We start from the raw sequence: 11,320 nt of genomic DNA, 5'->3' as shown, positions 1-11,320 counted from the left end.
GCAAGCAAAGGTGAATTATGTTGCATATTTCGTGATAGCATTACTGCACTATTTTGCTATTTTTACACCTGTTAACATTGTCCTGGCCTTTATTGCACCACATAAGTACCACATTAACACCCACATATAGCAATAAGCAAAAGAAAGGTGACCAGTCAACCTTTAGAAAGAGCCTTCCACTGTGAGGTAACATGTGTTGCTGCATTTTTTAATCTACAAATTATGCAGCAGACGATTAGATTATGTGGCAAATGCAGGAAAACCATAACTATGCGCTGAGTACAGGGTGAGCGTGAAAGTGAAGGGTGAGAATGAGGAGTGAGTTGTCTGAATGCAGGGTGAATTCCCAGACACTTGAATTTAATCAGCATGTTATTGACGAGGCGTAGGGTTTCAGATATAAGTTAAACTATTGCTATTATGGAATTAATCAGGGAATCGAGGGTGAAGGAAATACATAATGCGCTGATCCTGCAGCAAACTTCCAGTCTTATGATTAGGGTTGCCAGCTCATTATTTTGATTTTGCAGACGGTACAAAAATAAACAGTCACCTAAAGCCCTATTTTCAGCACTTATCTGTGCGTACTCAGAAAAACAAATATAGCACTTTTAAATGTGTTCTAGGGCTGCCTGAATGTTTCATGACTGAAAATAAAAGGAACAGACAGAAAGTCAAATTACAAATGAATATATACTTTTTTATTTAAAACCCTATTTAGTGTCAAAGCAAGGTCTTTTCAGGCTCTTTAAACATACATGGCTGGCATTTTTTCTATTGGCAACCCTTTTTTTTATTTTTTTTTTTGGAAAACCTATATTGACATTGCAAATAAAGACAAGTATGGGCCTACAACCCTCGGGGCCGGCCGCTAAGCAGTGAAAATAGCAGCAAACAGATTTTAATCACATGTAGCACCTCGGGAAGCAGATTTTCCATGCTAGTATTCTCTTGTCCACCGAATAGCCCAAGAGGGGAACCAGGATATAAAAGGTTTTTATTTTACAATAAGGGATAGAAGGATCAGGTGCCAATCAAGTTCTCAGCAGCGAAAAAAGGCAAGCAGAATATTGAACGTCAACAATAAATGGCAAGCTATCAAGTCAATGGCGCAGAAACAGAAGGTTCAGGATGTGGAGGAATATCACGAGCCGTTTGTGCCTGCAGTCTCCTGCCCTAGGACCCAGAAAACCCACTGAAATGAGGCACAACTGAAAAAACAATGATTGGCCACGAAGGACACCTACCGCACTGACCCCAGAAAAAGACAAAGAAGAATAAGAAAAGAAAAAGGAGGCCATAGAAACAAAGTAAAGGACTAAAGAAGCCCCTCCCCCACCCTGCACCTCTGCAGATGACTACGGCCCCCCCCCGCAGCGTGCCTGTCGCCCCAGAACCAGACCCGAAATATAGAAGAAACAGAGAAAAAGGGGAAAGAGAGGAAACCCCCCCTAACAGAAAAGGGGAGAGAGTAATTATAAACTGGAGGAGGGCCTTCAACCATGCCCCCGGCTTCTCCCTCCCGCACAATATATTCCTCCCCAGCGCAAACAGTAAACAGCAAAAAGTCGGCCATATCTAAGAGAAATGGGGAGCATTATGCACTGGCTACACTATTAGTTACGTCGTGAAAGCACACAACCCCCCAGCCCGCCCGCCTATTAATTGACCACCTCGGAAGGATCAGCCTTATCCTTGGCCACTCTTTGCGAATCCACCAGTGCATACCCATCGACCCACCATCATGTCCAAAGTTACAAGGAAGAGGAGCGTCCAGAGAAGACTAGGAAGGGACACACACATGTGGGGAGGACGTTTCGAAACATCAGCACAGTCATCGTCATGGAAGATCACCTTTCCCAGTACTGCCCCAGGGCCCGCGCCGCACACAAGGTCCAGGAAGGAGAAATCGGCCAGAGCAGGCGATCGTTGCGTGAAGATTGCCTGGGTCGCCGGAGGCCGCGCATGGGACAAAGTCACCACCGTCTGCTCAAGTCCAAAACCTCCGGAACAGACCAACCCCACAGCCAGCCGACCACACGCTGCCACAGTGTCCAAAGTTTCCATCCGTCCCTTATCCACAGAGGCGGTCACGGTACTTTCCTCCTGTGGAAGGTGAGACAGAGCCTTATGTACCTGGGGACAGGCAGACCGCAACTTTTCCGACGCTGACGCAATACCATCCAGCTTCCTCCCCAATACCAGGACGCCGTGGACCAGGGTGGAATGAAGGGCTCCGAGAGCATCTAGAAGGTCACCGTACCCCAGCACGGTCCCCCGCGCTCGCTCCGCCACGCTCCTTTGCGCCACACACTCCCAATCTTGCTGTGACCCAGTGTACAGGATGACAGAGTCCATCCCATCAAGATGGCCGCAGGGCAGGGCCATCCCAGATGGGGACCGGGTCTCAGGCACGGGCGCAGCAAGTTCCATATCCCTGCAAACAAAGGTCCGGAGGCAGGCAAAATGTGTATACAGTGTGCGGCCACAGGTAACAGTCGTTCTCCCCCTGGGCCAGTGTCCGCGAAAACCGGGAGCAGCCCGCGCAAATCGGGACGAGCCACAGGCCGCGTCCGATCAGTTCACTGGCGAGGGTCCAGGCGATCGCCGATAAACCCCTGGAATCGTCACCCCGGGTATGCACCCGTCACGCTACTCTCGGTGATAGGAGCGACTACTGCGAGATTCAGGCCAATATTCGCGCCGCTTCGGCAGTCCGACTCCACCCGGTCACCAATGGCCGCTGTTGTTAAACTGCCGCCCGGCCATGTTGTCCACCCGAGGTCCCGGCTCCAGGGCTGCACAGGCCGCAAACTTCAAATGAGCATTTCTCGGGCGGTACCGCCGCTGGAAGCTTCAGGATCACACGATCGGTTGCCGCTCTCGATCACCAACACGGGCATGTAGCGCAGGCTGAGGATCACATGCAGGATATCTGTGCGGGATGTGGAGGTTCACGGAGCCGGGAGCCTACGCTGCCGTCCCGGTCGCCATCTTGGCTCCTCCCCCTTGGCAACCCTTTTTATATTCCTTTTCATGAAATGCATTTTCACACTACAGCAGTAAATTTACAATACAAATGTAAGGAAGAGGCAGAGTCGGGGTCCAGTGATTACTGGACAAAGAAAATAAACGAAGCCTCAGTAACCAGTTTCCAAAGGTGTGCAAATGGTCTTTAAAGACCTGTGAAAAACTCAAGAGTGCTGGAGTCTTAATAAGACTCCAGACTCTGCCCAGCCGAGCCCCCAGCAGCACACCCACTGACCTCTGGCCCCACAGCACTCTGAGGGCTTCAGAGAAAATGAAGACAGCCTGGAAATGCAGCAAATAAACATCTCTGCACTTCCAGGCGTCTTCATTTACATATGCTTACAGAGGCCTTTGCGCCCCCCTGGAAACCCATCCACGCCCCCCAGGGGGGCACGCCCCACATTTTGAAGACCTGTGCTCTAGTCTCTCGGGGAAATTTTGGAAAATATTTGCTTAGGGTTCTGTTACTTCGTGGTCTATCACGTTCAAAGGCTTCCATTTCCCTTTCTTCTAAAGCCTCATACTGGGTCAATCTAGGTCTAGGTTCTAATTCATTCATCCGAGTTCTTAAGTTATACAGTATTCTCCCATTAAAGCTTCCGTACTCAGGAAATGCTAATATTCCATCGTCTTTTGTGTATTCTACCCAATTTTCTAACCATACATAGGTATGATAGCCTCTTTCCACCATCATGTATGATGCAGGCGTATTTGGGGGAGGAATAAAAATCTCTTCTCTACTCTTAATGGGTTTGTCCCTTTTAAAATAATTCTTAACCTTTTGCATAATTGACATCTTTCTCTTTTCTCCACACATTGCGTGCTTGCGCTTGTTAAGATACTGTTCGTAAGCAAATCCTATAAATCTTCTGTCTGGGCGAGTCCCTGTTAATGTTGGGTCGTACATGCAAACTCCACTATCTATTATTATTCTTGGGATTTCTATTTTGGTGACCAATCAGACGCTTGCTTTAATTCTAATGATTTCCCAATACCAGTGTTTTCTATTCTTAGGACCAATCAACTTCTACTCTGCTTGCTTAGCCAATGCTTGTGCGGCTTTTCTGTGACGCCAGTGCAGCACCCTCAACTGAACCCTCCCTTACAACGTAATGCAAAAACTTATTTTTCTCACAAATTCACACAAATTTTCATTAATTAACAACGTAGAAACATTCGCTATTGTGTCTGACCCACTAATTCAAAGAATAGTAAAATTTCTTTCACTGTTAGTAAAACCCTTCCGCTTACTCTTCACACACTATGAGTAAAACTTTTCCGCTGACTCTTCACACAAGCATCAGAGAACCTGCTACTCCTTCACTATTATCCTTTCTAGGTGATATAAAACCAAAATTTCACCAGCGAACTCCTTTGCTATCAATTATTCTCACTAACATACAAGAAATTAATCCCTAACTTAGTGCTTCTAGTCCTGCGTAACTTTCATCACTTTCTCGTTCTAGACCGATAACCTCACTGCAGTGTGGCTTCTATTCACCACCCGCTATTCAATATTCCTGGGAATTTCCAAACAACATAAAACAATACATAACGGGTTTGGTTAAAACATAAATTAGTTATTCAAATTTGCAAATTACAATCCTCACCTAACTAACTAAACTAACCATGCCTCTGTTACCAAGAAAAACTGATGCAGCGGAGTTTACCAGCTCTACACACACACACACACACACACACACACACATACACACAACTCTCGTTTCGGCCCATATACATTCATACAGTCAATGAGCTACCAAATATCCGCTGGTCATCAATTTTGATTTACCTTAGAGACCTGTTACACCAGTATCATTTCCATTCCCTGTCTCCTAAAGTAAATGTACTGTCGTCAATAGATCTAGTAATAGATTAGAATAGGGAGGAAATAATAACACATTTAACCTTTATTTTAAAGAACCACAGACTCAAAGGAGTTTGAAAGATGTATCTAAATGAATAGTTTTGTGAGTCAAGTCAGAATACACATAGATACACCAAAATTCTCCATCAGGAAAAATAGTACAGTTAGCTTAGAATCAATTCACAGTAGTAAATTCTCGTGATGACAGAACCTCAGGAGAGAACACAGAGAGCAAATACAGAACATTACCCCACAGAACTATAGTTACCTAGAATGGTGTGAGGACTTAGACATCAGAGTATCAAGGATTCAGGACAGGTTCAGGACCGGGAAGGTGACCTCTTCTAATGCAACGCCAGCGTTGCACCCCTCTCTGGTGCTACTCTCTCCGGCTTCTCCAGACCCCTTCCTAGATGTGCCTCTTCGGTTGTTCCGCAATACTTTCCTAGTGTTGGATTCTTTAATCAGCTTGCAGCTATTCGGGCAGCATCTCGGCATAGCATCAGCATGTGCGGCATCAAGTGTGTATGACTAACTAAACTTACCTCTGTTATATCAATTAGAGTGTATGATCCACCCCAAAATGTTTCAATTCTATGTACACCCCTCAATTTGATTGGGCCAGGCAGTGGGGTGAGGACATCACACCATACTAAGTACAATAACTTTCTTTAGTTCTATTATCTAATACCCCGCCCCATAAACTTAATACCCACAAGCTTTATTCCCACAAGCATTTCATATGTGGATCCATAATTTGGAAATACAATGTTTCGGCTTCTTCCTTTTGCAGGTTCAAGAGTTTAGCTTCCCATGTCCTTGCTGGGCACATGTTCTTGGCAGAAGTTCAATGACATCACTAGTCTCAGGACAAGGATTCAGTGCGCATGTGTAGTTGTGGCAAAGGAATAGGGACATCTGTCGCCCTCCAAGGCCCAAATATGAACTATTAATAAAGTCAGAGAAAAACATGTTAGAATACGAAATTAAATGAATTCACTGTATACCACTTACTTCTACTCTACCCCCGTTTACTTAATATATCTTTTGCATTAATAGCTTAGTAAAACTTGCACGGGTTAGTTTCATCATGGTATGTGCATTAATGTCGAAGTTACGAGCAGCCATGTTAAAAGCTATTGCGCAGCTGCAAAAATTTCCCACCAAGCGACAGAAGTGTCATTACTCCGTTGATGCAATAGATGCATTAGCAGAAGAGTTCCCGCGTTTTCGGCGGCCATTTTAAGGACACTTGGGTTACTAGTTAGTACTGCACATAGAAAAGCTTCCCCTAGATAAAGTATGTAAATTGTGGTGCAACATTAGTACCCACGAACATGTTGATTACATTATTACATGTTATTCGTGAGGATTGCATACGAGCAAGTCTATTTTATACGACACCTTGCTCCATCAATGGCAGGCTAGCTGGCTGTAGGGAGGCACAGGCCCCGCCCAGCCATCCTAGCCCTCTCGGTGCTGGCCAATGGCATGTTGGCGGGCTGTCTGTGGGCTCAGCGCGAGACCGTATTAACTGCAAGCCGTGAGGCAGGCAGGTCTGGGACACTAGCGTGCACACCCCCTGCTTCCCTCCAGTGCATGCATGCGAGAACAGACAGCAGTGCAGTCGTACCTCTGGGATCCAACCCGGGACCTGCTGCACCCCGCAGAAGGCAGAGCGGGAGGAGGGTCCAGACCCCGCTGATACTGTGTGTGATGTGTTTCTTGCTCATGGATTGACTTTGGTGCTGGCGCCTAGAGGAGTTGATCTTGTGTATGTCCTGTCGTGATCTGCAAGGTGGGAACTCATCTAACACCTGGCACAGTTTTGGCATACTTTAAAGTGTCACTGTGCCCCTCAGGCCACCTTATCCTTACCGGGGTGAGCAGACTGCTGTGATTTGCCCTGCTTTTAGAGCTGCACCGTGCCAGGCGCTTGGGGTCTCAAGCAGGAGGACCCCAATGTGGGAGAAACCACTCTGCCCCTTCAGTATCACGATGGTTTTAAGCCAGATCTTTTAACGGGGGGAGTGTTTGCATTGTCAGTATTTTGTTCACCTTCAGTATCGCGGGCATGCAGGTAGGGGAAGAACTGTTAAGGGATGGGAGGGGGTGCTTGTTTGTATCGCTGTAATCCCATCACCCCCCACCCTGGGAAGAAACACGGAGCAGCTAATCCCACCTTTCCCCTTTCTTGTGTTGTGTTTTCTCTCGTATTAAGTACAGGCGCTAAGGGCACAATGGTTCCCAAACAATCCCGGCCCACGGGCTCTCGATCCCTCCTGTCAAACATTTCTTTGAAGCTGTCTGACTCTTCCCTAACTCTCTCCCTCCCAGTTCCTGGAGAGCTGCTGGACCACCTCTCCTCTCCCTGCCTGTGTATGTGCATGAGGTCTTTCACAGGTTTCTCCTGGCTTTCATCCACTATATGCCAGTCTGCAACATTTTTGTTCTATTCTAAGAAGGGATTTTGTTTTAAAAGTCGAATAAAACCAATTGTCATCATATTTGCACAGGGGGTGTTAAAGCAGTGGTACAGCAGTGGCGCTCTTTGTTAAAGGCATTGGTGAAGTTAAGGTGCACGTTACTACGGCAGAACGTTCATCCTATCTCCGTTACTTGTGCCAAAATGTTTTAGCGAGATTATTTTTAAACGGACCACACGATTAAACATGTGTTACAAGGTGGGCGATTTGCACCTCCATCTTAAACTTCTCCGTGAAATCAACGGGTGGATAAACTGCAAAAAACATTTATAATGTTTTTGTTTTGGCATGTTAGGTGCATAGACGACAAAAAACGTATTGTTAGTGGGGCTGCAAGATGAATATAAAATGAGCTATTGTGTGAAAATGTTAATTGACCATTGTATTTAGCGTTGCAAACAGGTCCAGCATCTTTTATTGGGCACGCGCTGGTACAGATCCTGAAGAAAGGTCTGAAAGGGCCGTGGGCCAAGGTCCTGCTAGGCCTCAGTTCCAAAAATAAGCATTTACAATGTAATAGGTCTCGCAATGACAATATTTTAAGCTATTGATATTGTAAATGGCAATGTCTTAAAAAAAATTAAAAGGCATTGTTATTTACAATACCTAAAGCAACACCTATTGCATTGCATAGCGCAGTGTCCGTGAAGACGGCGCCGCGCTTATTAAAGTAAAAAAGAAAATGACAATTCCTTTTATTAATGTTTTAAAAACAAAAACATAGAAAAAGGCGTTGCCATTTACAATGCAAAAAGCTCAAACTTGCGTAAATGTGAGACCTATTGCATTGCAAATGCTTGTTTTTGGTAGGCGCCGGGAGATTAAGTGATTTGCCCAGAATCACAGGATGCTGAGCCGACGCCGAGGATCGAGCCCGGTGCCCCAGCTCCATGGTCTGTAACTCTAGCGCCTTAAGGTTACATCCTCTCCCATGTATAAAATACATTCTCTGCTTCTTTACTGACTATAAGTGTAAAAATGTCTACGCTCTCAGCGGTGTCGCTCTAGAATTCTCCTTGTGGGAACTGAAAAAAATAGCCAACAATTGTTTTTTTTAGGGGGTTGGCGGTCATATATATATATTTTTAAAAACTGTGCAAGTAAGCATATTTATTTCAGGAAATGCATCAACGAAAGGTTTGCTGTGCTATTTTTCTCAGATTTTGGGAAAAGGCAAGGTTTTAGAAAAAAAAGATATAATTTTTACCACAGTTTTTGCATTTTTTAGGAGGTAGTCCATTTTTGGTCTCTCCTAGATAGGGCATTGTTGTATATGTGTAAGTATGTAGATAGTTTGCTCTTAGTTCTTTTTAATGCCATGCACCCCATGAGAAGTTTGCATGCACCATTTTTTAAGCTATTAAAACTTGCTAGTGGTGTAATATGTTAGAATGTTCTTTAGGTATTTATGTGATGTCATGGAATATCGAGGTGGGTGAGTTGTTAGGAACATAACAACTTCTTGTTTTGCCAGCAACTGCAAGTGGGCTTTTTTGTGGTTATGCTAATAAAGCTTTATTAACATCCTATTTGCGTTGAGACTTCTGTCATAACAGACATGTTCTGTGTCTTTTTTTTTTTTGGAGTTTTATATAGCGCAAACTAGACCCGAAGATATTGGGTATCAGAGCTCTTTACATAGCACCCAACAATTTAAAAAAAAACACTATGATGCAGCCAGCACTGGCACAATTTTATTTTACTCTCAGCCATGCTGCACAGAAGCTATACTGTTCTACAACATGGCTAAAAGACTTTGACAAAACGAATAGCACTCTCGCGAGCTAGATGCATTGGCTTTGCCAATGCTTGTTCCTGATTTTTGTGGTATCAACCTCCTCGCAGTGCGCGGTGGAAACATATGTAAAACCCATGGGTGAGCCTGGAAATCTCTATATTAATGGAAAGTAGACAGAGTTCTGAATTCAGTAAGGGGTTATTTGTAAACCTTCCTCAAGGTTCTCCGAAAGAAACTAATTGTTGAAATGAAAATAAGAAAAAATTGCCATTGGTGACAATGTTTTCATGTGTAATTTTATTTGTCACAGTGTTGGATTTCTAAAAGTAATATATTGTTATGTCCAATACACTCTTATGATCGCGGAGATATATAAGGTTTGTGGGTTCTTGAAAAACACAGAATACACAGAGCCAACAAATGAGCTACAGCTTATAATGATTTTTCATTGTGTACCGAGTTAATATCAATTCAAATGGTAAAATATCATTATGAAAAATGGGCATGAAGTAAACCTATGTATTTCTTAATTCTGCACAAGGTACATGGTTTTGGAACAGTGGCTATATGTACATATCTGAAATTGGGGTACCCTTACTGTCTTGTAATACTGAGGGCATCTTGCAAAATGTCTTCTTTCTTGCACACTGGGTTATATTTGTAGGCCAAAAATGCAAAGAAATTCTGTTGGTAATAACAATTGTGCTACTATTCTGTATTTCCAGAAGTCACCCGATAAAAATGTTACATTACTTGTGAGGCTGAGCTTGGCGACTTTAGAACAAAACACCCCCAAAAAAGACCTAGAGTTGTCACTGTAAAGTTTCACTATTAACGTACAGAGGGCGAAGTCTGGCCACCATTAACACTTCAGCACACAAAAAAGCTACGGTAGCTCCAAATTACAGAACAGTGGACCATCTCCCAATTAGGGGGTGCAGGTTGGAGTTCAAAAGGTGGACTTTACAGAATTCCTGTCAAAACCCAAGGAAAAATCATTCTTATGGAAAAGGAAGCCTCACACACATATTTGTGCCATTCTTCATCATCGGCAACCTCTCCCCACCCTGGTAGGACAACACCAACAGGGAGGACTTGACTTCTTGACCGAGTCTGACAAGAAGGAGTCTTAGATAAAAGCTACTGGGCAGAGGCGGGATCCAGATACACTAAAAATACCTTGAGATTTCCAGGTATATCACCTTTAATAATGGGACTTCAGGTATACCTAAAAACCAAGTTGATATGGTATATTTGAGGAACAATGGCTCAACCTGTCTCTCTAAGCCAACATGTTTTTGCTTTGAGCTTAGTCGTAACAGGTCTGGGGTATTCTTCAGGGCTGTAAATCCCTAACTTTCTCAGGTTGACTAATCAGCGAGACACATCTAAAAATACAATACAGAAGAGCAAACCTAGGTGAGTCCTACCCGAGTATCGGAAAGAGGTACATTAAACCTAAATTATCGGGGATGCCAGAATCCTTGTTGGTGGGGGTGGTGTCCTTTGTAATCACACATTCATCTTTTGAAGTGGGACTATGGTCCTTTAGTAGGCTGGGCTACCCCCATTCCTTTGTCTTTGTATGATTTCCCTTGTGTCTAGTGGGCTTTCTGCCCTCCAGGTGTCCCCCCAAATTGCCTTCTTGGGGCAGAAAGATTGTTGGCCCATTTTGGTGTGGATATATGGCCTAGTGCTAGGGTGGAACAACACCCACCCCTTTTTTTGCCTGAGTGCAAAATCTCTGGTGTCTAGTAGCGTTTGTACCCCCACGCCCAAAGGGTAGATTAATGGCAACCCTCCAATCGGGGTTAACTACCTGTGCGCCCAACCAGGGCCACCCTACCCCACAGGGACGCAGACCTGTTGCTTCTTCTGGGTTGGGAATATGGCCTAATGTCAGGCCGTGCTGCCTCATCTCCTTTTTTGTGGGGGAGGGGGGGGGGAGGGTTGACATTTTTACATTCTGTGTGCCAATTGGGCTTTCTAGCCCTACATCCCTTTGGGGGTAAACCCTCAATCTTAGTCTCAAGGGGCATATTGTGTGCATTGCCCCTTCAGGATTGGGGAGCCTAGCTGATTCTTAGTGGGCTACCCCACCCCCTTTTTTGTTTGTTTGCTTTTTGGAGCCACTGTAAAGTCCCTGGTGTCTAGTGTGCTTTCTACCTCCCTAGTGGGCTGTTTATGGGCACATCTCCT

The sequence above is a fragment of the Triturus cristatus genome, chromosome 2_2 (genome assembly GCF_964204655.1).
Source record: "Triturus cristatus chromosome 2_2, aTriCri1.1, whole genome shotgun sequence".
NCBI lineage: Eukaryota > Metazoa > Chordata > Amphibia > Caudata > Salamandridae > Triturus > Triturus cristatus.
Note: the sequence above shows the minus strand (reverse complement) of the source record.